Source organism: Chiloscyllium plagiosum, unplaced genomic scaffold, assembly GCF_037043375.1.
Source record: "Chiloscyllium plagiosum isolate Xiang-an unplaced genomic scaffold, Cpla_swu_hap1 HiC_scaffold_39, whole genome shotgun sequence".
NCBI classification, from domain to species: domain Eukaryota; kingdom Metazoa; phylum Chordata; class Chondrichthyes; order Orectolobiformes; family Hemiscylliidae; genus Chiloscyllium; species Chiloscyllium plagiosum.
Window position 1 is genome coordinate 51,677,634 of NW_028270177.1, and position 26,042 is coordinate 51,703,675.

At 55.1% G+C, this 26,042-nt stretch overlaps 1 long non-coding RNA gene across 1 annotated transcript in view; it reads right to left on the minus strand.

The window, feature by feature from the left end:
* Positions 1-1,475: 1,475 nt before the first annotated feature.
* Positions 1,476-26,042, minus strand: part of LOC148138685 (uncharacterized) — a 110,285-nt gene continuing 85,718 nt past the window's right edge. The window contains exons 3-4 of the long non-coding RNA XR_015753805.1: positions 10,256-10,468; positions 1,476-2,182 (exon numbers count right to left, since the gene is read on the minus strand). This is a non-coding gene — a long non-coding RNA (uncharacterized LOC148138685). The remainder of the gene's footprint in view (positions 2,183-10,255; positions 10,469-26,042) is intronic.

A 26,042-nucleotide genomic window follows, 5' to 3' on the forward strand; every position in this document is an offset into this window, starting at 1 on the left:
GGGTTCAGGGTGGTTTATATACAGCATATGAAATGCCCAAGAGTGAGGGACAGACTGGAATCTAATCGAGGGGTTCAGGGTGGTTTATTTATAGCATATGAGATACCCAGGAGTGAGGGAGAGACTGAAAGCTAATCGAGGGGTTCGGAGTGGTTTATATACAGCATATGAGATACCCAAGAGTGAGGGACAGACTGGAATTAAATCGAGGGGTTCAGGGTGGTTGATATACAGCATATGAGATAACCAGGAGCGAGGGAGAGACTGGAATCTAATCGAAGGGTTCAGGGTGGTTTACATAAAGCATATGTGATGCCCAAGAGTGAGGGACAGACTGAAATGTAATCGAGGGGTTAGGGGTGGTTTAGATACAGCGTATGAGATGCCCAAGAGTGATGGACAGACTGGAATCTAATCGAGGGGTTCGGGGTGGTTTACAAACAGCATTTGAGATAACCAGGAGCGAGGGAGAGACTGGAATCTAATCGAGGGGTTCAGGGTGGATTACATACAGCACATGAGATTCCCAGGAGTGAGGGAGAGACTGAAATCGAATCGAGGGGTTCAGGGTTGTTTACATATAGCATATGAGATACCCAAGAGTGAGGGACAGACTGGAATTAAATCGAGGGGTTCAGGGTGGTAAATATACAGCATATGAGATAACCAGGAGCTAGGGAGAGACTGGAATCTAATCGAGGGGTTCAGGGTGGTTTACATAAAGCATATGTGATACCCAAGAGTGAGGGAGAGACTGAAATCTAATCGAGGGGTTAGGGGTGGTTTAGATACAGAGTAAGAGATGCCCAAGAGTGAGGGACAGACTGGAATCTAATCGAGGGGTTCGGGGTGGTTTACAAACAGCATTTGAGATAACCAGGAGCGAGGGAGAGACTGGAATCTAATCGAGGGGGTCAGGGTGGATTACATACAGCATATGAGATCCCCAGCAGTGAGGGAGAGACTGGAATCTGATCTTATGGTGGGGAGGGTGGGGGCGGGGAGACATTGATGAAGAAGCTAAAGATGTTTGTGAAGAGGAAGCTACCCTGAGGATCTCGCACAGAGCTGACCACATGACTGAGATGATGACCATCTTCCTTTGTGCCATGTTTGACCCCAAACACTGGAGAGTTTACTCTGATTCCCATTAAGTCCAGTTTTGTTAAGTTCCTTGATGCTTCAGAAGTTAACCACTGCCTTGATATCAGGGCCAGTCATTTTTACCTGAACCCTTGTGTCAGCCTCTTTTGTTCATATCAAGAAGCCATGATATAGGAGCAGCGAGTGCTTTCTTCAAACAGGTGGTATTGAATGTCAGGATTTCTGTTCTCAACACTGTTCGGGGAGCTAGATGACTGAAAGTATTTCAAGACAAGGTCGATGGATATTGACCTGTCAGAGAATTGAGGGCTATGAAGAATTGGGAATGAAAGAGGATTTGAGACCAAGAGCATATCAGCCACGATCTTCGGGAAGGACAAGGCAGGCTTGGGGAGTGAACGACCTCCCCTGTTTCTGATGTACTCACATTCTGTTATTGGAAAGTTAGTGGGTGTTATTTTCATGAATGTGCAATTACTGAATATTGCAGCCAGGGAGACCAGAGGATTTTGTGAGTCATCTGTGGGTGAGGTAAGTTGTCTATATTCTCAGTGAATTTGGGTCTACAACATGACCAACAAATGAAGCACAAGTTGCAGAGAGGGGAAATTTTGTGAAGCGAGATGAGGGACCTCTTTCATACCCAGCCTGGGTTTTCCAATTACATTTCCCAAATCACCTCAAAGCGTGTGGGACTGTCTTGAAGGACTGAATGGTCTCCTCTGTTTCTGTGCATCAGGTTATAGATGTAAGTAGCCTCCAACCGCTCCTGTCTAGCAGGTATGAGGGGCTGAATGGAACACAGGAACATGGGACTGAGGAGCAGGAGTGGGCCATTAGATACTTTGAGCCTTCTCCACCAGGCAGTAAGATTGTGGCTGATCAGGTTGGGGTCTCAGCCCCACTTTCCTGACTGTATCCCATTATCCGTGACTCACTTCCCTGTCAAATATTTAACTAACGCAGTTTTCAGTCCATGTGAACATCGAGGCACAATAAAAACTTCTAGTGAAGAGATTTCCCACTTGAAAGGTCCTTTAAGAATTTTTCATCATTCTTCTTATAGAATCAGAGAGTCCTGCAGAACGGAAACAGACCTGTTAGTCCATCTGTTCACTCCGGTCAGATATCAAATCTGATTTAGTCCCATTTGCCAGCATTTGGCCAATATCCCTCCTGTGATTGTACCCAAAATGACCACTTCCTCTGACAGCAATTTCTGTACACACAACACTCTCTGTGAAACATTTATCTTCAGGCCCTTTCTAAATCATTCGCCCTCTCGCCTTCAACCTATGCTCTCTTGTTCTGGACTCCCCTTTTCTGGGATCAGAACGTGGCTATTCAGAATATCCATGCCCCTGATGATTTTATACACCTCTATAATGTCACCCCTCAGTCTCTTACACTCCAGGGGGAAACACCTCAACCTAATCAACCTCTCCCTGAAGCTCAAACCTTCAGTCCTGGGTCATCTGTATAAATCTTTTCTGCAGACAACCGAGTTGTACACAGTATTCTTAAAGTGGCCTCACCAACATCCTGGGAGAGTTGGATTTGGCTGAATTCCCTTTGCTTTAGACAATGAGGAGATTCCAGTGAATTCTGGTTAGGGATCACCCAAAGGGTAGCACGGTAGTTAGCACTGCTGCCTCACAGCACCAGGGAATTGGGTTTGATTCCAGCCTTGGGTGACTGTCTGTGTGGAGTTTGCACATTCTCCCCTTGTCTGTGTGAGCTTCTAATGGGTGATCCAGTTTCCTATCACAGCTCAAACTGTGTAGGTTCGGTAGATTGGTCATGCTAAATTATCTGTAGTGTTCAGGGATATCTAGATTACGTACATTCGTCAGAGGTAAATATAGGGAAATGGATTGGGAAGGTGGATATGGACTTGTTGGCCCGAAAGGCCTGTTTCCACACTGCAGGGATTCCATTCAATTAAGAATGGTAACGATGACTTTAGAGGTTCTTTTTTTAGCTCGCACACATTGCTGTGATGAGGAACAATAAAGGAGTGAGAGTGCAAGAGGCCGTTCCTTCTCAGGCAGATTACATTGTCTCCCTCTCTGAGCTGAATCACACAGGAATGTCATCCTCTCCCAAACTGTACCATGTGAGTTCTCCTTGTACATTGTCCAAACTATGTCCCCATCACATTCCCTGTTCCATGTCGGTGCACCATTGCTGCTGTCATACACAGAGCCATACCCTTAGCAGAAAATGGTCTCGGTCATTTTGAAATATGTTTACATGTCCCTGCGTCATTAAAAAAATAAAATGTTTAATTTATTCAGAATACCTGTGTTAAAATGAACGCATTTTTTAAACAAATACAGAAATTGCTGGAAAAGCTCGCCAGGTCTCTCAGTACCCATATGCTGTATTTGTACCAGCCTCCACCACATCCTCTGGCATCTCATTCCATACACACACCACCCTCTGTGTGAAAAGGTGCCCTTTAGGCCTCATCAAAACCTTTCCCCTCTCACTTTCAAACAATGCCTTCTCGTATTGGACGCCCCTAACCTGAGGAAAACCCCTGACTACTCACCCTGTCCAGGACCGTTCCGATTTTACAAACCTTTACTGCTGCGAAATGTGACTCCAATCAACACGAATAACTGTACTTTCAGTTATCCTGGGCCTAAATTCTGAAATGCAATACTGACACCTCTTCCTTCTCCATGAAGTCACAATTCTAAATCCATTTTAATCAGTTTGTTCAGATGTATTATGAGACACTTCTGTGGGATTTGCACCTAGACCTTTGTGCTCGGAGGTAGGGACACGATCATCACTGGGCAATACCCATAAAGCTGTAACATTATTCTCCTGTGTGTTTGTTCATCAGCCCGTTCTGACATGCTGTGACATACCTCTGCAACAGGCAGGACTTGAATCCAGACCTTCTAGTCCAGAGCTTGGAGCACTACCACACAAGTTCAGGAATTGGAATCAAATCCAGAGATCTGGCTCAGAGGCAGGGACACTACCCAGCACACTACCATACCCAGATTTTGGGTCATATTTTAGAGCCCACTTTCAGCTCGGTGTGGATGTATACAATCAGGTTACCATTACTGAATTAGACAAAACACTTTGTATTGTTAAACAAATGCAAGATATTTGTCTCAACTGTAGGATATTGAGTGTATGTGCTGTGCCATCGAAATTAACTATGGCCATCTTTAATCGCTATTATCTGTAGTCTGCAATATTAGGGAAAGTAATCTTGCAGACACACTCTGCCCAATGAAGGGTCTCAAATAGATATTTATTACTGAACACCAGAGACGAAGGAAGAGCTTAATTTCTGGTCCCAAAACACCGATCACTCTTAACCAACTCTAACGTGCGACTGCCCGCTTCCTAAAACAATGAAATGATACCTGGCCGGTTATTACTGTCCAGCCTCTCCTCCTCACTGACTGTGTCTTCAATCTGTCCCACCCCCCCTATCCACACAAGGCAACCCAAGCTCGGGGTCTTTGTGAAAATCAAGGCCGGAGTTTGCAGGCCTCCTGGAGAGGGGGATGGGCATTTTAAAACTGAAGGGGGAGGGTGAGGGGGCAATAATATCACACACTGGACTGAGGGGTCTCAGATGGAGTTTAGTTTGGATTAATGCGAAGTATTGGATTTGGTAAATCAAACAACAGCAGGATCTATACAATTAAAAGCAGGGCCTTTGGTAGTGTTGTAGGACAGAGACCTAGGCCGTCAGGTATAATTCTTTAAAATTTGCATCTCATACAGATAGTGTGGTTAAGAAGGTGTTTAACACACTTGTCTTCATTGGTCAGACCTTTGAGTATCAGAATTGGGACGTCATGTTGTGGTTGTACAGGATATTGGTGAGACCTCTTCTGGAATACTGTGTCCAGTCTGGTCACCCTGCCCACTCATTCCAAAGGCACACCACCCTCTGGGTGAAAAAGCTGCCCCTTAGGTCACTCTTAAATGTTTCCCCTCTCATCTTAAGCCTATGCCCTCTAGTTTTGGACTTCCCGTACCCTTAGAAAACACCTTGACTGTTCACTTTGATATTACTGACCTTGATATTATTAAGCTGGAGAGGGTTGAGAACAGATTAATCTGTATGTTGCTGGGAAAGGAGGGAGTGAGCTATAAGGAGAGGCTGGGTCGGCTGGGACTCGTTTCACTGGAGAGTATGAGACTAAGGGGTAACTTTACAGAGGTTTATAAAATCATGAGGGGTACAGATAAGCTGAAGGGCTGATGTCTTTTCCCTCAAGGTGGGGATTCAAAACTGAGGGATATTTTAAGGTGTGAGGAAAAAGATTTACATAAGTCATGAGCGGTAATTATTTGAGATAGAATCTGGCTTGTGTGTGGAATGAACTTCCAGAGGAAGTGGTAAAAGCAGGGACAGTTACAATGTTTAAAGGACATTTAGATCAATCGATGGATAAGACATCAGTTTGGATGGTGCTGTGAGCAGCTGCCCTCTCCCTCCCCCTCTGTGAATGAATCCCTGTTGGTTTTCACACTCTGCCAATGTCTGTGCAGTGGCGTGGGGAGGCCAGCAGAGGGTGGCATTGCATCACTTTAAGCCCCACAGAGACTGCCAGACCTTTCCCACAGAGACACACGGATACACACACGGGGATGGTTAGGGCACTACGTGAAGCTCATCTGGTAACTTAAATGAAACATAAAGAAATGCTCAATTTGCTTTGTAAACTGTTAAAATATGAGGGACAGATCTACCAAATCCCACTGTTTAAATAAAAACATTTTTTTTTAAACTCTGAAAGTGAACATTTTACATGGACTATTCACAACTCTGGGACCCCCCCTTTCTCTTAACTGCTTATTTCCCGACTCCAGCTCTATAACAATATACTGTGTCTGGGTCTGCCATCCTCTCATACCACAGGAGCTTGTAAGCTCTCAGTTCAGAACAGCATTCACCCTCGCTTAAAGGTACAGTATACGTTTTCAACTTCATCACATTATACCCTGGTGAATATCGATAAGTGGAACCTATCCGGATTCCTCTTGCTCTGTGGTTTGTCAATATTTCATTTGCTCCGTCTGGTGTGTGTCAGAACTTCTGTTGCTCCATTGACAGCATGTCATTATTCGACTTTGTCCATAGGAATATGTCAGTATTTCACTTGCTCACACTCGTGTATGTGGGGCGGGATTTCAGTTGTTACATGGGGACTGTGACGCTAACAATCTCAATGTTTGTAGATGGCACCAAACCTGGAAGAACTCTGAAGTCTATGGAGGACAGTGTGGAACTCTAACAGGACAGTCACACGTTGGTGTCGTGTTCAGGTGTATGGCAGATGGGGATCAGTGCAGAGCAGTGTGAGGTGATACACTTCGGTAGGAAAGACAATGAAAGACAGTTTAAAACAGGCTGTGCCATTATAAAGGGGGTGTGGGACAAGAGAGTCCTGGGTGTATATGAGCACAGATTGTTGAAGATGTCAGGACAAATGTGGAGAGCAGTAGCTATCACAGATTAGTTGCAGTATCTAGCTGTCTACAGGGGGAGGTGTAGGAGGGAGTCTCCATGCTCCCTTCCTGGGAGGTGGTGGTGACGATGTGTAGGTGGAGGACATGGTCATGGTGAGGTGTCCGGAGGGAGTCAGTCCACAGTGTTGTATCCATGCCGTGTTATTAATGTGGTGGGGGGGGGGGTAAAGTGGAGGGAGGGAGAGAGAGAGAGAAAGAGACAGAGAGAGAGAGAGAAGGTGCAGCATGCAGCAGTGAGAGTGATGGACCATGAGCCTTGTTCGGGGGTCAGTGCTATAACAGATGTACAGTGAGTGTGAGGGAGCAGAGAGAAGACAGTGACCCTTATCCTGACAGAGCGGGGAAGGTTATTGATGCTTGTCCTGTATTGCTGGGCATTTCTTCAGACCGCAGATACTGCACTGAGCTGGGTGGTGAGCTCAGACCATGCTCGGTGGGTCTGGTGGTGTGGCCCACTCTGGGAAGAGATTGCCCCCCCCCCCCCTCTGTACTAGCCCATCCACCTGGCCCTCCGTGCTCCTGTCGACAAACCGTGGTGTAATTGCCCCTTATCTGCCAGGCTCGGGGTAAACTGTGCAGGGCAGCTCCAAACTGAGAAAGCTCAACCGTGTGCTCAATGGCCTTTTAAAGATGGCGCCAGCGTCATGGATCATGGAATATCCAGGGACACCCGGGCGATGGTGAGTACCTCCAGCCATATTGGGTGGGAGAATCGGGCTGGTATTGAATGAGAGGGACACCATGGGGTGGGTGGTTAATGAGGTGAGTTCGATAAGATAACACCAGGAAACTAGCTTGGCCTAGTGTAGATGATCCCTCCGTCACAGTCAATGGAAATGGCACTGAGACAAATTATTGTTAGATTTAGCCCAATGAGCCAAAGACTCTGCTGACCCTACACCCAGATACAAAGCTGCAGAACAAATACTCATCTAAAACTCTTCATCACCTGAACTCCCACCAATATCATGTTCACCTACAATTCCTGGAAACACTTATGTTACAGGATGCTGTTAAAATGTTTTCATTTCTGCATTCTGAAACCTGGGAACACATCCTTCCATAACATTTTCTCTCAGTCTCTCCCTCTCTGTCTATTTCCCATATCCCTCCCATTTGTTATTGTTTAAACTGATTCCCCCTCCATCTCTGTATCTCTGTGGCAGGGATGTTCACACCCACAGCATCCCCTTGTCAGGGCACAATGGAGAGATGGAGTTGTAAATGGGTGGGAGCTGCACATCCTGTCACTGTGAGCATGGGCTGCAAGATTCCCCACACTGGGCAGCGATCTAACACACTGTTAGTGAGCAATGCACCAGGGTGGTGTACACAGCCCTACATGCTGGGAGGGGAACTGCTCCTGGGTTACAGATCAATGCCCTGGTTTGGGGTACACAGCCCTACATGCTGGGAGGGTAACTGCTCCTGGGTTACAGATCAATGCACTGGGGTGGGGTACACAGTCCTACATGCTGGGAGGGTAACTGCTCCTAGTTTACAGATCAATGCACTGGGGTGGTGTTCACAGTCCTACATGCTGGGAGGGTACCTGCTCCTGGTTACAGATCTATGCACTGAGGTGGTGTACACAGTCCTACATGCTGGGAGGGTAACTGCTCCTGGGTTACAGATCAATGCACTGGGGTGGGGTACACAGTCCAACATGCTGGGAGGGTAACTGCTCCTGGGTTACAGATCAATGCACTGGGGTGGGGTACACAGTCCTACATGCTGGGAGGGTAACTGCTCCTGGGTTACAGATCAATGCACTGGGGTGGTGTTCACAGTCCTACATGTTGGGAGGGTAACTGCTCCTGGTTTACAGATTAATTCACGGGTGACCACTGCACAGGTCACTGTGCTGGTCAGACTATCTGGTTGAGGTTTATTGATAATGCCCTGCTGTGGTCTGCACTTCTCCCCGTGTTGGACAGATATCTAATCTGGGTTTATAGATCGATGCACTGCTGTGGTCTGCACTTCTCCCGCTGCTGGACAGATATCTGGGGTTATAGATCAATGCCCTGATCTGATCTGTGCAGTGCTCCACTCTGGACAGATTGCTGGGTTGTACTGAGCAGGACACTGGCCTGGTCTGCACAGTGTTCCACGGTGAACAGATATCTCCCTCTGGGTGTATGGTGTCTGGGCTGGTTCTGTGCGGTGGATTGAGAATGTGGTATATCTAACCATTTCAGCTGATCTGGCAATGCCTTTAGTTCCCATTCCTGTGATTGGACCCTCCGTCTCTCACCTCATTAATGTTACAGTGGGTCCAGGTACAGTACATCATGTTGCTGGGGTGGGTAGGGGGAAAAGTGATGGACAGGTCAAGGAGTTCTCCGGAACGTTCCGTCCCCGACATTCTATAACTGACATTCTCCGGAACGTTCCGTCCCCGACATTCTATAACTGACATTCCCCGGAACGTTCCGTCCCCGACATTCCATAACTGACATTCCCCGGAACGTTCTGTCCCGGACATTCTATAACTGACATTCCCCAGAACGTTCCGTCCCCGAGATTCTATAACTGACATTCCCCGGAACGTTCCGTCCCCGACATTCTATAACTGACATTTCCCGGAACGTTCCGTCCCCGACATTCTATAACTGACATTCCCCAGAACGTTCCGTCCCCGACATTCTATAACTGACATTCCCCGGAACGTTCTGTCCCCGACATTCTTTAACTGACATTCCCCGGAACGTTCTGTCCCTGACATTCTATAACTGACATTCCCCGGAACGTTCTGTCCCCGACATTCTATAACTGACATTCCCCGGAACGTTCTGTCCCCGACATTCTATAACTGACATTCCCCAGAACGTTCTGTCCCTGACATTCTTTAACTGACATTCCCCGGAACGTTCTGTCCCCGACATTCTTTAACTGACATTCCCCGGAACGTTCTGTCCCCGACATTCTATAACTGACATTCCCCGGAACGTTCTGTCCCCGACATTCTATAACTGACATTCCCCGGAACGTTCTGTCCCTGACGTTGTTTGTGAACGGCCGGACGTCAGTGAATTGAACAAACAATAAGATCCCGAGGGAAGAGATCCCGTTCCAGGGAGAAGGAGACACTGTTCCGAAGGCCCCTCAGGCAGTTAAAGGGGTGAATACGTTTTCCCTGTGTTTACATTTCTCCACGACACAGGGTCGACCACAATTTAGACCAAAATATAGAAATTCCCAAACTCTGTTTGTCTTCAGGAAACTGGGAGAGAATCCTTCAGGACAGCAATGCTTCCACCCTCCGTATTAGGAACTGGGAAGGAGTGACCTGTGTCTACTCTCGAGTGATCGAGTGTGTGGGAATGTTCTAGAAACCATCTGTCCTTATGGATGTGTCTCTGTGTGTTTGGGGAGGGAGGGTTTCTTGTGGTTTATGTCACTTTTTTGTCAGTAATTCAGATCTTCCCATTTGTTATTCCAGCTCGAATTATTTTAATAAATCCCTGAATACAGGGACACATTTGAAAATCTCACTGGGTCCCCGATCAAACGGGTCCCTTTGCCTCCAGGCTGGTGGATAATGGGTTTGTTTTCCTTCCTCACAGTTAACATAGTGACCATCTACGTCCTGCTTTATAAAGATTGTGGATTGTCTCCATGTGTCAGACGTTACCTGGGGGCCATGGCAGCGGCGGATCTCCTGGTCATTATCCTCGATCTGATCCTGAGACACATTCCCATTGTTTATCGGGAACAGTTTTATTTCCTGTACTCCGTCCCCGTGTGTAATATCCACGCCATCCTGCTTTATGCAGCCACTGACTGCTCTGTCTGGTTCACTGTCACTTTCACCTTTGATCGGTTTGTGGCCATTTGTTGCCAGAAGCTGAAAAGTAAATATTGCAGTGAGAAAACGGCGGCTGTGGTTCTGGGAGCAGTGACTGTGCTGAGCTGTTTAAAGAACATTTCCTGGTATTTTATTCTCACGGCTCGGTATCGGCTGGTGAACCGCCCCTGGTTTTGTGAGGTAACACTCGCTGTTCAATACTCCATTGTCTGGGTCACAATCGAGTTCCTTCACCACATTCTAACCCCGTGTGTCCCATTTCTCCTGATTCTGCTGCTCAATGTTCTCACCGTCAGACACATTGTAGTGACCAGCAGAGCCCGCAGGAGACTCCGCGCTCACACCAATGGGGACGCTCAGTCTGACACTGAAATGAGAAACCGAAAAAAATCCATCATTTTACTGTTTGTGATCTCGGCCAATTTCACCCTGTTATGGTCAACGTTCATGCTGTTTTCTATATGGTTCCGGATGTGGTGGATTGGGTATCAGTCTGTGTATCTGCATCTCTTTGTGCGGGAATTGGGCTTCATGCTGCAGCTCCTCAGTTGCTGCACAAACACCGCGATTTATGCCGTGACCCAGACTAAGTTCAGGCAGCAGCTGAAGAATGTGCTGAAATATCCCTTCACCCAAATCCGTCCATCCATCAAATTCCCTCATTAATCAATCCATCCGGAATTTTCTCATTTCAGTTCAGTGTTTCAGCGATGGAGCAGCCTGTCGCTATGGTAACAGACTGAGGGTAGCGCTGGTTTGTCCATCCTTATCCCACAGGGGGGTTACAGGGAAACATTTCAATGTTTCTCACAACTCAGGGGCCGATGATAAAATGCTCCATCCCACTGACTGTATCCATCACTTCCATTTGTAACCAATAAAAATGTTGATTAAAGCGTGCCGAGCAGCAGAGTGACCGATGTTGTTGTGTGTCTTTGTGTTGGAGAAGCTGAGCTGGAGAGAGACAGACTCAATAACAAGTCCTCGTCCTCAGGGAAAGGAAGGGCACCGGGCCCTGAGCTCAGGAGCTGGGTTTAACTCCCTCTGTCACCCCCCCCCCACTCCACCTGGCCTCCCCATTTCCTCTCCCCCACTCTTCCTCCTCAAATCTCTCCCTCTCTCTCTCTCTTTCTGCACACTGTCTCTCTCTCACACCTCCTCTCCCTTTCACTCTCTCTCGTCCCCTCTCAGACACCCCCCCAACCCCGGTTTCTCCACCTCCCTCCACTATTCTTTCTGCCTCACTCTCCCTCTCTCTCTCTCACACCCAACATGAGTTTATCCACCTGCCTCCATTCTTCTCTCTCCCCCTCACCCTCACTCTCTCTCCTGCCGTCTCTCTCTCCCTCCTGCAATGTCGTCTCTACCCCGTTTTCCCCACCTCCCACTTCCGACATCTCTTTATCATGTCACCCACACGCAGCCTCACCACCAACCCCCCAATCTCTGGGTCAGAGGGAGAGGAAAGGACCAGGGAGACAGAGTGTGTCTGAGACAGAGGAAGGGCAGGACAGGAGGGAGAGAGATTAATTCAGAGAGAAACGGAGGGAGGTGGGGAGAGAGAGAGACCAAGGTTGGGGGTTCGGGAGTGAGAGAAGATGGAGAGAGAGTGAAGGAGCAGGGAGAGACAGAGGGAGAGAGAGAGGGAAGGGAAAGATAAGTTGAGGGAGGGAGAGAGAGAAATAGGGGAGGACATAATGAGAGAGGGGTCAGAGAGAGAGGGGACAGAGAGAGGGGGCAAAGAGAAGGGGGACAGAGAGGGGGGACTGAGAGGGGGGAAATAGAGGGGGTCAGAGTGAGGGCGACACTGAGAGGGGGACAAAGAGAGGGGGAGATAGAGGGGACCAGAGAGAGGGGGTCAGAGAGAGAGGGGGACAGAGAGAGAGGGGACAGAGAGAGAGAGGGGACAGAGAGTGGGGCCGAGAGAGAGGGACAGAGAGAAGGGGACAGAGAGAGAGGGGGACAGAGAGAGAGGGGGACAGAGAGAGGGGGACAGAGAGAGAGGGGGCAGAGAGAGAGGGGGCAGAGAGAGGGGGACAGAGAGGGGGGTAGAGAGAGGGGGACAGAGAGAGAGGGGGACAGGGAGAGAGCGGGCAGAGAGAGGGGGACAGAGAGGGGGGACAAAGAGAGAGGGACAGAGAGAGGGGGACAGAGAGAGAGAGGGGGACAGAGAGAGAGGTGACAGAGAGAGAGGGGACAGAGAGAGGGGGACAGAGAGAGAGGGGACAGAGAGAGGGGTCAGAGAGAGGGGGACAGAGAAAGGTGGACAGAGAGAGAAAGGGACAGAGAGAGGGGGGGCAGAGAGAGGACGACAGAGAGAGGGGGACAGAGAGAGAGGGGGACAGAGAGAGAGGGAGACAGAGAGATGGGAACAGAGAGAGGGGTGACAGAGAGAGGGGAACAGAGAGAGAGGGGACAGAGAGTGGGGGAGATAGAGGGGTTCAAAGAGAGGGGGAAACAGAGGGGGGACATAGAGAGGGGGTGACAGTGAGGGGGTACAGACAGAGGCGGGTGGGAGCGGGAGGGGGTCAGAGAGAGGGCGACAGAGAGAGGGGGCAGAAAGAGGGCGACAGAGAGAGGGGGAGAGAGAGAAAGGGGAATAGAGAGAGGGCGGGACAGAGAGTGGGGGAGATAGAGGGGGACAGAGAGAGAGGGACAGAGAGAGAGGGAGACAGAGAGAGAGGCACGGAGAGAGAGGGACACAGAGAGGGGCAGAGAGAGAGCAGAGAGATATTTGGGCAGAGAGAGGGGGACAGAGAGAGGGGGCAGAGAGAGCGGGACAGAGAGGGGGGAAAGAGAGAGGTGTGTGGGAGGGAGAGGGGCAGAGAGAGGGCGAAAGAGAGAGGGGGACAGAGAGTGGGGGAGATAAAGGGGGTCAGAGAGAGGGGACATAGAGAGCGGGAGATAGAGGGGAACAGAGAGAGGGGGACAGAGAGTGGGGGAGATAAAGGGGGTCAGAGAGAGGGGACATAGAGAGTGGGAGATAGAGGGGAACAGAGAGAGGGGGACAGAGAGTGGTGGGATGGAGAGTGTGGGGGACAGAGAGAGAGGGGGGACAGAGAGAGAGGGGGACAGGGGTGGCAGAGAGCGGGGGAGAGAGAAGGGACAGAGATAGAGGGGGCAGAGAGAGGGGGACTGAGAGAGGGGAAACAGAGAGAGCGGGACAAAGAGAGATGGGGACAAAGAGAGAGGGGGACAAAGAGGGGGGATAGAGAGAGAGGCGGGTGTAAGAGAGAGGGAGACAGAGAAAGGGGGAGAGCGAGAGGGGGAGATAGAGGGGGTCAGATGGAGGAGCACAAAGAGAGGGGCACAGAGAGTGGGGGGGATAGAGGGTGTCAGAGAGAGGGGGACAGAAAGAGGGGGAGGTAGAGGGGGTCAGAGAGAGATGGGGAACAGAAAGAGGGGGAGCTGGAGGGAGTCAGAGGGAGGGGGACAGAGAGAGCGGCACAGAGAGTGGGGGAGATAGAGGGGGAGACAGAGAGGGGGCAGAGAGCGGGGACAGAAAGAGGGGGACAGAGAGAGGGGAACAGATAGAGAGGTGGGTGGGAGAGAGAAGGGGACAGAGAGGGGGGACAGAGAGAGGGTGACAGAGAGAGGGGTCAGAGAGAGGGTTACAGAGAGAGGGGAATAGAGAGTGGGGGAGATAGAGGGGGTCAGAGAGATGGGGACAGAGAGAGAGGGACACTGAGAGAGGGGGCAGAGAGAGGGCGACAGAGAGAGGGGGACAGAGAGAGAGGGACAGAGAGAGGGAGGGTCAGAGGGAGGGGGACAGAGAGAGGTGCACAGAGAGTGGGGAGATAGAGGGGGACAGAGAGAGAGGGGGCAGAGAGAGATGGGACAGAGAGAGGGTGACAGAGTGAGGGGGGCAGAGAGAGAGAGGGACAGAGAGAGTGGGACAGAGAGAGACGAGGACAGAGCGAGGGCGGAAAAAGGGAGCCGGGTGGGAGGGAGATGGGGCAGAGAGAGGTTGACAGAGAGAGGGGCACAGAGAGTGGGGGAGATAGAGGGGGATACAGAGAGAGGGGACACAGAGAGGGGGACACAGAGAGGGGGACAGAGAGAGGGGGACAGAGAGGGTGAAGATAGAGGGGGAGACAAAGAGAGGGGACAGAGAGAGGGGGACAGAGAGAGAGGGGGACAGAGAGAGGGGGACAGAGAGAGGGGGACAGAGAGGGGGGCAGACAGAAATGGGACAGAGAGAGGGGGACAGAGAGAGAGGCGATTGGGAGAGAGAGGGGTCAGAGAGAGGCGGGTGGGAGAGAGAGGGGGACAGAGAGGGGGGGACAGATTGAACAGGACAGAGAGAGAGGGGGACTGAGCGAGAGGGCGAAAAAGAGGGGGGATAGAGACCGGCGGGTGGGAGAGAGGGGCAGAGAGAGGGGGACAGAGAGAGGGCGACATACAGAGCGGTTCAGAGAGGGGGGAGAGAGAGAGGCGGGTGGATGAGAGAGGGGGTCAGAGAGATGGCGACAGAGAGAGAGGGGACAGAGAGAGAGGGCGACAGAGAGAGGGGTATAGAGAGAGGGGGACAGAGAGAGGGGGACAGAGAGAGGGGCAGCGAGAGAGGGACAGAGAGAGACGGGGTCAGAGAAAGGGCGACAAAGAGAGGGGAACAGAAAGAGGGGGACAGAGAGAGGGGGACAGAGAGAGGGGGACAGAGAGAGAGGGACAGAGAGTGGGGTAGATAGCGGGGGTCAGAGAGAGGGAACAGAGAGAGGGGACAGAGAGAGGGGTATAGAGAGAGGGGGACAGAGAGAGGGGGACAGAGAGAGGGGCAGCGAGAGAGGGATAGAGAGAGACGGGGTCAGAGAAGGGGCCACAAAGAGAGGGGGACAGAGAGAGGGGGACAGAGAGCGTGGGGCAGAGAGCGGGGAGAGAGAGACAGGTGGGAGACAGAGGGGGTCAGAGAGAGGGCGACAGAGAGAGGGGAACAGACAGTGGGGGAGATAGAGGGGGTCAGAGAGATTGGGACAGAGAGAGAGGGGGACAGAGAGAGGGCGGCAGAGAGGGGAGGACAGAGAGAGGGGGACAGAGAGAGGGGGACAGAGAGAGAGAGGGACAGAGAGAGAGGCAGTCAGAGAGAGGGGGAAAGAGAGAGGGGGAGAGAGAGGGAGTCAGAGGGAGGGGGACAGAGAGCGGGGCACAGAGAGTGGGGGAGATAGAGGGGGTCAGAGAGAGGGGGACAGAAAGCAGGGAGGCAGAGTGGGTTAGACAGAGGGGTCAGAGAGAGGGGCACAGAGAGTGGGGGAGATAGAGGGGGACAGAGAGAGGGGACAGAGAGAGGGGCAGAGTGAGCGGGGCACAGTGAGCGTAGCAGAGAGAGGGGGGACAGAGAGAGGGGGGAAGAGAGAGAGGGGGAAAGAGAGAGAGGTGGTGGGAGGGAGATGGGAGCAGAGAGAGGGCGACAGAGTGAGGAGCACAGAGAGTGGGGGAGATAGAGGTGGTCAGAGAGAGGGGTACAGAGTGGGGGAGAGAGAAAGGGGGTCAGAGAGAGGGGCACAGAAAGTGGGCGGGTGGAGAGAGTGGGGGACAGAGAGAGAAAGGTGGACAGGGAGGGGGGCAGAGCGAGAGGGTGCAGAGAGAGGGCAACAGAGAGGGGGGCAGAGAGAGAGGGGGCAGCGAGAGGGCGACAGAGAGGGGGGCAGAAAGAGGGAGAGAGAGAGAAGGGCCAGAGAGAGGGGGAGAGACAGAGGGGGACAGAGAGAGGGGGCAGAGAGAAAGGGGGACAGAGAGAGGGGGACAGATTGAGGCGGGTGGGAGAGAGAGGGGGACAGAGAGACGGGGAGCAGAGAGAGCGGGACAGAGAGAGGGGGGATTGAGAGAGAGAGGGGGTGAGAGAGAGGGGGACAAAGAGGGGTGATAGAGAGAGGCGGGTGGGAGAGAGAGTGGGCAGAGAGAGGGGGACAGAGAAAGGGCGACAGACAGAGGGGGTCCGAGAGCGGGGGAGAGAGAGAGGCGGGTGGGTGAGAGAGGGGGTCAGAGAGATGGCGACAGAGAGAGTGGGACAGAGAGTGGGCAGAGAGCGGGGGTCAGAGAGAGGGGTACAGTGAGAGAGGGGGCCAGAGAGAGAGGGGGTCAGTAAGAGGGGGACAGAGAGAGGGGGAGATAGAGGGGGTCAGAGAGAGGGGGACAGAAAGAGGGGGAAGTAGATTGGGTCAGAGAGAGGGGCACAGAGAATGGGGGAGATAGAGTGAGACAGAGAGAGATGGGGCAGAGAGAGGGGGACAGAGTGAGGGGGCAGAGAGAGAGGGGGACAGAGAGAGAGGGACAGAGAGAGAGAGGAAAGAGAGAGGCGGGTGGGAGGGAGAGGGGGCAGAGAGAGGGTGACAGAGAGAGGGGCACAGAGAGTGGGGGAGATAGAGGGGGTCAGAGAGAGGGGGACAGAGAGAGAGAGGGAGATAGAGGAGGACAGAGAGAGGGGTACAGAGTGGGGGAGAGAGCGAGGGGGTCAGAGAGAGGGTCACAGAGAGTGGGGGGATGTAAAGAGAGTGGGGGACAGAGACAGAGGGGGTCAGAGAGAGGAGGGTGGGAGAGAGAGGGGGACAAAGAGAGGAGGAACAGAGAGAGGCAGGTGGGAGAGAGATGGGGCAGAGAGAGGAGGACAGAGAGAGGGCGACAGACAGAGGCGGGCAGAGAGCGGGGAGATAGAGACGGGTGGGAGAGAGAGGGGGTCAGAGAGATGGCGACAGAGAGAGTGGGACAGAGAGTGGGGAGATAGCGGGGGTCAGAGAGAGGGGTACAGTGAGAGAGGGGGACAGAGAGAGAGGCGGACAGAGAGAAAGGGGGACAGAGAGAAAGGGGACAGAGAGAGGGGGACAGAGAGAGAGGGACAGAGGGAGGGCGACAGAGAGAGAGGGACAGAGGGAGAGGGTCAGAGAGAGGGTGAAAAAGAGAGGGGAACAGAGAGAGAGGGCGACAGAGAGAGGGGGGACAAAGAGAGGGGGACAGAGAGAGGGGGCAGAGAGAAAGGGGGGCAAAGAGAGAGGAGGACAGAGAGAGAGAGAGACGGGCAGAGAGAGAGATGGGGGCAGGGAGAGGGGGGCAGAGAGAGATGGGGGCAGAGAGAGGGGGACAGAGTGAGGGGGGCAGAGAGAGAGGGGGACAGAGAGAGGGGGCAGAGAGAAAGGGGGACAAAGAGAGAGGAGGACAGAGAGAGGGGGAAAGAGAGAGAGGTGGGTGGGAAGGAGATGGGGCAGAGAGAGGGTGACAGAGGAAGGGACACAGAGAGTGGGGGAGATAGAGGGGGTCAGAGAGAGGAGGACAGAGAGAGGGGGAGATAGAGGAGGACAGAGAGAGGGGTACAGAGTGGGGGAGAAAGCGAGGGGGTCAGAGAGAGGGGCACAGAGAGTGGGTGGATGGAGAGAGTGGGGGAAAGAGAGAGAGAGGGGTCAGAGAGAGGCGGGTGGGAAAGAGAGGGGGACAGAGAGAGGGGGGCAGAGAGAGAGGGACAGAGAGAGAGGTGGACAGAGAGAGTGGGGACAGAGAGAGAGGGGGACAGAGAGGCGGGATAGAGAGAGGCGGGTTGGAGAGAAAGGGCGACAGAGAGGGGGCAAAGAGTGGGGAGAGAGAGAGGCGGGTGGGAGAGAGAGGGTGTCAGAGAGAGGGGGACAGAGAGGGGGGACAGAGAGGGGGGAGAGAGAGAGAGGTGGGTGTGAGAGAGACCGTGTCAGAGAGAGGCAGGTGAGAGAGAGAGGAGGACAGAGAGACGGGGAACAGAGAGAGCAGGACAGAGAGAGAGGGGGACAGAGAGAGAGGGGGACAAAGGGGGGGGGGATTAAGAGAGGCGGGTAGGAGAGAGAGGGGGACAGAGAGAGGGGGCAGATAGAGGGGGAGTTAGTGGGGACAGAGAGAGGGGGATAGAGAGTGGGGACAGAGAGAGGGGGCACAGAGCGGGGAGAGAGAGAGAGGCGGGTGGTAGATAGAGGGGTTCAGAGAGAGGACGACAGAGAGGGGGATGGAGAGAGTGGGGACACAGAGAGAGATGGGTACAGAGAGAGGGGGGTTAGAGAGGGGGGGCAGAGAGAGAGGATCAGAGAGAGGGCGACAGAAAAGGGGGACAGAGAGACGGGGCAGAGAGCGGGGAGAGAGTGAGGCGGGTGGGAGATAGAGGGGGTCAGGGAGAGGGGCGCAGAGAGTAGGGGGATGGAGAGAGTGGGGACACAGAGAGAGAGGGGTACAGAGAGAGAGGGGATTAGAGGGGGGGCAGAGAGAGAGGATCAGAGTGAGGGCGACAGAGAGGGGGGGGGACAGAGAGAGGGGGCAAAGAGAGAGGGGGACAGAGAGAGGGGGAAAGAGTGAGGGGGACAGAGAGTGGGGGTGATAGAGGAGATCAGACAGAGGGGGACAGAAAGAGGGGGAGGTAGAGGGGATCAGAGAGAGATATACAGAGAGAGGGGCACAGAGAATGGGGGAGATAGAGGGGGTCAGAGAGAGGGGGACAGAAAGAGGGGGAGCTGGAGGGGGGTCAGAGGGAGGGGGACAGAGAGAGAGGGGGACACGGCGAGAGGGGCAGAGAGAGATGGGGCAGAGAGAGAGATGGCGGCAGAGAGCGAGGGGGCAGAGAGAGGGCGACAGAGAGAGTGGCGGGTGGGAGAGAGAGGGGGACAGAGAGAGGGGGAACAAAGAGAGTGGGACAGAGAGAGGGGGGACAGACAGAGAGGGGGTCAGAGGGGGGGGGTCAGAGATAGTGGGGACAGAGAGAAGGGGGAACAAAGAGGGAGGATAGAGAGAGGCGGTTGGGAGAGTGGGGGACAGAGAGAGGGGGACAGAGAGAGGGGGACAGAGAGAGAGGGGGCAGAGAGAGGGGGAAAGAGAGAGAGGGACAGAGAGAGAGGCGCGTGGGAGAGAGAGTGGGTCAGAGAGAGGTGTGTGGGAGAGAGCGCGGGTCAGAGAGAGGGGGAACAGAGAGAGTGGGACAGAGAGAGAGGTGGACAGAGAGAGAGAGGGACAGATAGAGAGGGGGACAGAGAGAGAGGGGGACAGAGAGGCGGGATTGAGAGATCCGGGTTGGAGAGCGAGGGTGACAGAGAGAGGGGGCAGAGAGCGGGGAGATAGAGAGGCGGGTGTGAGAGAGAGGGGGTCAGAGCGATGGCGACAGAGAGAGTGGGACAGAGAGTGGGGGTGATAGCGGGGGTCAGAGAGAGGGGGACAGAGAGAGAGGGGGACAAAGAGGGGAATAGAGAGAGGCGAGTGGGAGAGAGAGGGGTTCAGAGAGATGGCGACATAGTGAGGGCGACAGAGAGAGGGGGCAGCGAGAGAAGGACAGAGAGAGGGGGTCAGAGAGAGGGGGGGACAGAAAGAGAGAGGGGGACAGAGAGAGGGGGACAGAGAGAGAGGGGTCAGAGAGAGGGCGACAAAGAGAGTGGAACAGAGAGAGGGGAACAGAGAGAGGGGAACAGAGAGCGCGGGACAGAGAGAGCGGGACAGAGAGAGAGATAGACAGAGAGAGAGGGACAGAGAGAGAGGGGGACAGAGAGGCGGGATAGAGAGAGGCGAGTTGGAGAGAGAGGGCGACAGAGAGAGGGGGCAGAGAGCGGGGAGAGAGAGAGGTGGGAGGGAGAGAGAGGGTGTCAGAGAGAGAGGGGGACAGAGAGGGGTGACAGAGAGAGAGAGGTGGGTGTGAGAGAGAGCGTGTCAGAGAAGGCAGGTGAGAGAGAGAGACGGGGACAGAGAGACGGGGAACAGAGAGAGCAGGACAGAGAGAGAGGGGGACAGAGAAAGAGGGGGACAAACGGGGGGGATTAAGAGAGGCGGGTAGGAGAGAGACGGGGAACAGAGAGAGGGGGACAGAGAGAGGGGGAGATAGTGGGGGACAGAGAGAGGGGGATAGAGAGAGGGGGAGTTAGTGGGCGACAGAGAGAGGGTGATAGAGAGTGGGGACAGAGAGAGGGGGCAGAGAGCGAGGCGAGAGAGAGAGGTGGGTGGGAGATAGAGGGGGTCAGAGAGAGGGGCACAGAGAGTAGGGGAATGGAGAGAGTGGGGACACAGAGAGAGAGGGTACAGAGAGAGAGGGGGTTAGAGAGGGGGGCAGAGAGAGAGGATCAGCGAGAGGGCGACAGAGAGGGGGAAAAGAGAGAGGGGGCAAAGAGAGAGGGGATCAGAGAGAGGGGGGAAGAGAGAGGGGGACAGAGAGTGGAGGAGATAGAGGGGTCAGACAGAGGGGGACAGAAAGAGGGGAAGGTAGAGGGGATCAGAGAGAGAGAGCGACAGAGAGAGGGGCACAGAGAGTGGGGGAGATAGAGGGGTCAGAGAGAGGGGGACAGAAAGAGGGGGAGCTGGAGGGGGTCAGAGGAAGAGGGACAGAGAGAGCGGCACAGAGAGTGGGGGACATAGAGGGGGACAGAGAGAGAGGGTACAGAGAGAGAGGGGGACAGAGAGAGAGGGGACAGAGAGAGAGGGGGACAGAGAGAGAGGGGGACAGAGAGAGAGGGGCAGAGAGAGGGGGACAGAGAGAGGGAGAGAGAGGGACAGAGAGAGGGACACAGAGAGTGGTGGAGATAGAGGGGGTCAGAGGGAGGGTGACAGAAAGAGGGGGAGGTAGAGTGGGTCAGAGAGAGGGGGACAGAGAGGGGGCACAGAGAGTGGGGGACATAGAGGGAGACAGAGAGAGAGGGGCAGAGAGAGGGGGACAGAGAGAAGGAGAGAGAGAGAGGGACAGAGAGAGGGTGACAGAGAGTGGGGGAGATAGAGGGGGTCAGAGGGAGGGGGACAGAAAGAGGGGGAGGTAGAGTGGGTCAGAGAGAGGGCGACAGAGAGGGGGCACAGAGAGTGGGGAACATAGAGGGGGACAGAGAGAGAGGGGACAGAGAGAGAGGGGAACAGAGAGAGAGGGGGACAGAGAGAGAGAGGGGCAGAGAGAGATGGGGCAGAGAGAGGGGGACAGAGAGGGGGGACAGAGTGAGGGGGCAGAGAGTGAGTGGGACAGAGAGAGGCGGACAGAGAGAGGGGGACAGAGAGAGGGGGAAAGAGAGAGGCGGGTGGGAGGGAAATGGGGGCAGAGAGAGGGCGATAGAGTGAGGGGGCAGAGAGAGAGAGAGGGGAACAGAGTGAGGGGCACAGAGAGAGGGGGAGATAGGGGGGTCAGAGAGAGGGGGACAGAGAGAGGGTGGAAAGAGAGTGGTGGGTGGGAGGGAGATGGCGGCAGAGAGAGGGGGCAGAGAGAGAGTGACAGAGTGAGGGGGCAGAGAGAGAGGGGAACAGAGTGAGGGGCACAGAGAGAAGGGAAGATAGAGGGGGTCAGAGAAAGGGGGACAGAGAGAGGGTGAGATAGAGAGGGACAGAGAGAGGGGTACAGAATGGGGGACAGAGGGAGGGGAACAGAGAGAGGGGGGACAGACAGAGGGGGGACAGAGAGAGAGTGGACAGAGAGAGAGAGGACAAAGAGTGGGGAGATAGAGGGGGATAGAGAGAGAGGGGGCAGAGAGAGGGCGACAGAGAGAGGGGGACAGAGAGATGGGGGACAGAGAGTGGGGGGGACAGAGAGAGCGGGGACAGAGAGACGGTGTCAGAGACGGGGCAGAGAGTGGGCGACAGAGAGGGGGGACAGAGAGAGGGGACAGAAGGAGGGGGAATAGAGAGAAGGGTACAGAGGGAGGGGACAGAGAGCGGGGGAGAGAGAGGGGCAGAGAGAGGTGGGACCGGGAGGGGGGGGGGGGACAGAGAGAGGGGGTGACAGAGAGAGTGGGGGCAGCGGGAGGGGAGAGAGAGAGAGGGGGACAGAGAGAGGGGACAGAGGGAGGGGGGACAGAGAGATGGTGACAAAGAGGGGGGAGAGAGAGTGCGACAGAGAGAGGGGACAGAGAGAGGAGAACAGAGGGAGGGGGACAGAGAGATGGTGACAGAGAGAGAGCAGAGAGAGGGCGACAGAGAGAGTGGGACAGAGAAAGGGGGACAGTGAGGGGGTCAGAGAGAGGGGCGGATAGAGAGAGGGGGACAGAGAGAGAGGGGAGAGAGAGGGGGGACAGAGAGAGGGGGTCAGAGAGGGGGTACAGAGAGAGGGGGCAGAGAGAGAGGGGACAGAGAGGGGGGGACAGAGAGAGGGACACAGAGAGAGGGGGGCAGAAAAAGGACGACAGAGAAGGGGGGAAATAGCGGGGGTCCGAGAGAGGGGGACAGAGAGAGAGAGAGGGGCACAGAGAGAGAGGAGGCAGAGAGAGGGCGACAGAGAGAGAGGGGGACAGAAAGAGAGGGGGCAGAGAGAGGGCAACAGAGAGAGGGGGGCAGAGAGTGGGGGAGATAGAGGGGGACAGAGAGAGAGGGACAGACAGAGAGGGGCAGAGAGATGGGGTCAGAGAGAGGGCGACAGAGAGAGGGGACAGAGATAGGGGGACAGAGATAGGGGGACAGAGAGAGGCTGACAGAGAGAGAGGGGACAGAGAGACAGTGAACAGAGAGTGGGGGAGATAGAGGGGGTCAGAGAGAGGGGGAACAGAGGGGTGGCAGAGAGAGGGTGACAGAGAGGGGGGGCAGAGAGAGTGGGGGACAGTGAGGGGGTACAGACAGAGGCGGGTGGGAGCGAGGGGGGTCAGAGAGAGGGCAACAGAGAGAGAGGGACAGAAAGAGGATGACAGAGAGAGGGGGACTGAGAGAGAGGGGACAAAGGGAGGGGACAAGAGAGGGGGTAACAGAGAGAGGGGGACAGAGAGAGATGGAGACAGAATGAGGGGGGCAGAGAGCGAGGTTGACAGAGAGAGGGGGGGACAGAGAGAGTGGGACAGAGAGAGGGGGGACAGAGAGAGTGGGGGACAGAGAGAGGGGGACAGAATGAGCGGGGCAGAGAGTGGGTACAGAGAGAGGGGTACAGATTGGGGGAGAGAGGGGGACAGAGGGGGGAGACTGAGAGGGGGGCAGAGAGGGGGGACAGAGAGATGGGGACAGAGAGAGGGGGCAGAAAGAGGGGTGCACAGATAGAGGGGGACAGAGGGAGAGGGAACAGAAAGACGGTGACAGAGAGGGGGCAGAGAGAGGGGGGAAAGAGAGAGGGGAGACAGAGAGAGGGGGCAGAGAGGGGGGACGGGGGGACAGAGAGAGGGTGGCAGACAAAGTGGGGACAGAGGGGGCAGAGAGAGGAGGGACAGAGAGATGGGGACAGAGGGAGAGGGACAGAGAGATGGGGACAGAGAGAGAAGGACAGAGAGGGGGACAGAGAGGGGGACAAAGGGAGGGGGGCAGAGATAGTGGGGAAAGAGAGAGGGGGGACAGAGAGAGGGGTCAGAGAGAGGAGGGGCAGAGGGGGTAACAAAGAGAGAGGGAACAGAGAGAATGGGCAACAGAGAGAGACAGAGAGAGAGAGAGAGAGAGACAGAGAGGGGGACAGAGAGAGGGGAACTGAGAGAGGGGGACAGAGAGGGGGGTGACAGACAGAGGGGCGGGACAGAGAGAGGGGGAGATAGAGGGTGTCAAAAAGAGGGGGACAGAGAGAGAGGGGACAGAGAGAGAGGGCACAGAGAATGGGGGAGATAGAGGGGGCAGAGAGAGAGAGGGGACAGAGAGAGGGGACAGAGAGAGGGGGACAGGGAGAGGGAGGACAGAGAGAGAAAGGGGGTACAGAGAGAGAGGGGGGCAGAGATAGAGCGGGACAGAGAGAGGGGGGCAGAGAGAGGGCGACAGAGAGAGGGGGCAGAGAGAGGGTGACAGTGAGAGGGTGACAGAGAGAGTGGGGGTCGGAGAGAGGGGGGCAGAGAGAGGATGACAGAGAGAGAGGGGGACAGAGAGAGGGGGGAGAGAGAGACAGGGGGGCTGAGAGACAGGGGGACAGAGAGAGAGGGGACAGAGAGAGGGGGACAGAGCGAGGGGCAGAGAGAGAGGGGACAGAGAGAGGGTGGGCAGAGAGAAGGGAGACAGAGACAGAGGGGGACAGAGAGAGAGGGGAGAGAGAGGGGGTCGGAGAGGGGGGACAGAGAGAGGGGTAGAGCGAGAGGGGCGATAGAGAGAGGGGTGGGCAGAGAGAGGGCACAGCGAGAGGAGGGACAGAGGGAGGGGGACAGAGAGAGGGGGACAGAGGGAGAGGGGACAGAGGGAGGGGGGACAGAGAGGGCGGGGTCAGAGGGAGGGGGACAGAGAGACGGTGACAGAGAGGGGGTAGAGAGAGGGGGGACAGAGCGAGGGGGACAGAGAGACGGTGACAGAGAGGGGGCAGAGAGACGGTGCCAGAGAGGGGGGACAGAGAGGGGGGACAGAGAGAGGGCGACAGAGGGAGGGGACAGAGAGATAGTGACAGAGAGGGGGCAGAGAGAGGGGGGACAGAGGGAGGGGGACAGAGAGAGGGTTGGGCAGAGAGAGGCAGGACAGAAAGGGGACAGAGAAAGAGGGACAGAGGGAGTGGGCAGAGAGACGGCGACAGACGGGGGCAGAGAGTGGGGGTTCAGAGAGAGTGGGACAGAGGGAGGGGGATAGAGAGACGGTCACAGGAAGGGGGCAGAGAGAGGGGGGACAGAGGGAGGGTGGACAGAGAGAGGGGTGGGCAGAGAGAGGCAGGACAGAAAGGGGGACAGAGAGAGGGGACAGAGGGAGGGGGGACAGAGAGAGGGGACAGAGAGACGGTGACAGAGAGGGAGGACAGAGAGTGGGGGAACAGAGGGTGGGAACAGAGAGTGGGGGGGACAGAGAGACGGTGACAGAGACGGGGGACAAAGAGAGGGGGGACAGAGAGAGGGGGACAGAGAGAGGGGGACAGAGAGGGGGGCAGAGAGGGGCGGACAGAGAGAGGGGGACAGAGGGGGTAAAAGAGAGAGAGGGAACAGAGAGAATGGGGGGGCAGAGAGAGACAGAGAGAGAGAGAGACAGAGAGGGGGGACAGAGAGAGGGGGAACTGAGAGAGGGGGGACAGAGAAGGGGGTGACAGAGAGAGGGGGGGAGATAGAGGTTGTCAAAGAGAGGGGGACAGAGAGAGGGGACAGAGAGAGAGGGCACAGAGAATGGGGGAGATAGAGGGGGGCAGACAGAGAGGGGGGTCAGAGAGAGGGTAGAGCGAGAGGAGCGACAGAGACAGGGGTGGGCAGAGAGAGGGGAAAGCGAGGGGAGGGACAGAGATAGAGCGGGACAGAGAGAGGGGGACAGAGGGAGAGGGGACAGAGGGAGAGGGGGACAGAGGGAGGGGGACAGAGGGAGGGGGACAGAGAGACGGTGACAGAGAGGGGGTAGAGAGAGGGGGGACAGAGCGAGGGGGACAGAGAGACGGTGACAGAGAGGGGGCAGAGAGACGGTGACAGAGAGGGGGGACAGAGAGGGGGGACAGAGAGAGGGCGACAGAGGGAGGGGACAGAGAGATAGTGACAGAGAGGGGGCAGAGAGAGGGGGGACAGAGGGAGGGGGACAGAGAGAGGGTTGGGCAGAGAGAGGCAGGACAGAAAGGGGACAGAGAAAGAGGGACAGAGGGAGTGGGCAGAGAGACGGCGACAGACGGGGGCAGAGATTGGGGGTTCAGAGAGAGTGGGACAGAGGGAGAGGGGGACAGAGGGAGGGGGACAGAGGGAGGGGGACAGAGAGACGGTGACATAGAGGGGGCAGAGAGAGGCGGGACAGAGAGAGGGGGATATAGGGAGGGGGGACAGAGAGAGGGGTGGGCAGAGAGAGGCAGGACAGAAAGGGGGACAGAGCAAGGGGGACAGAAGGA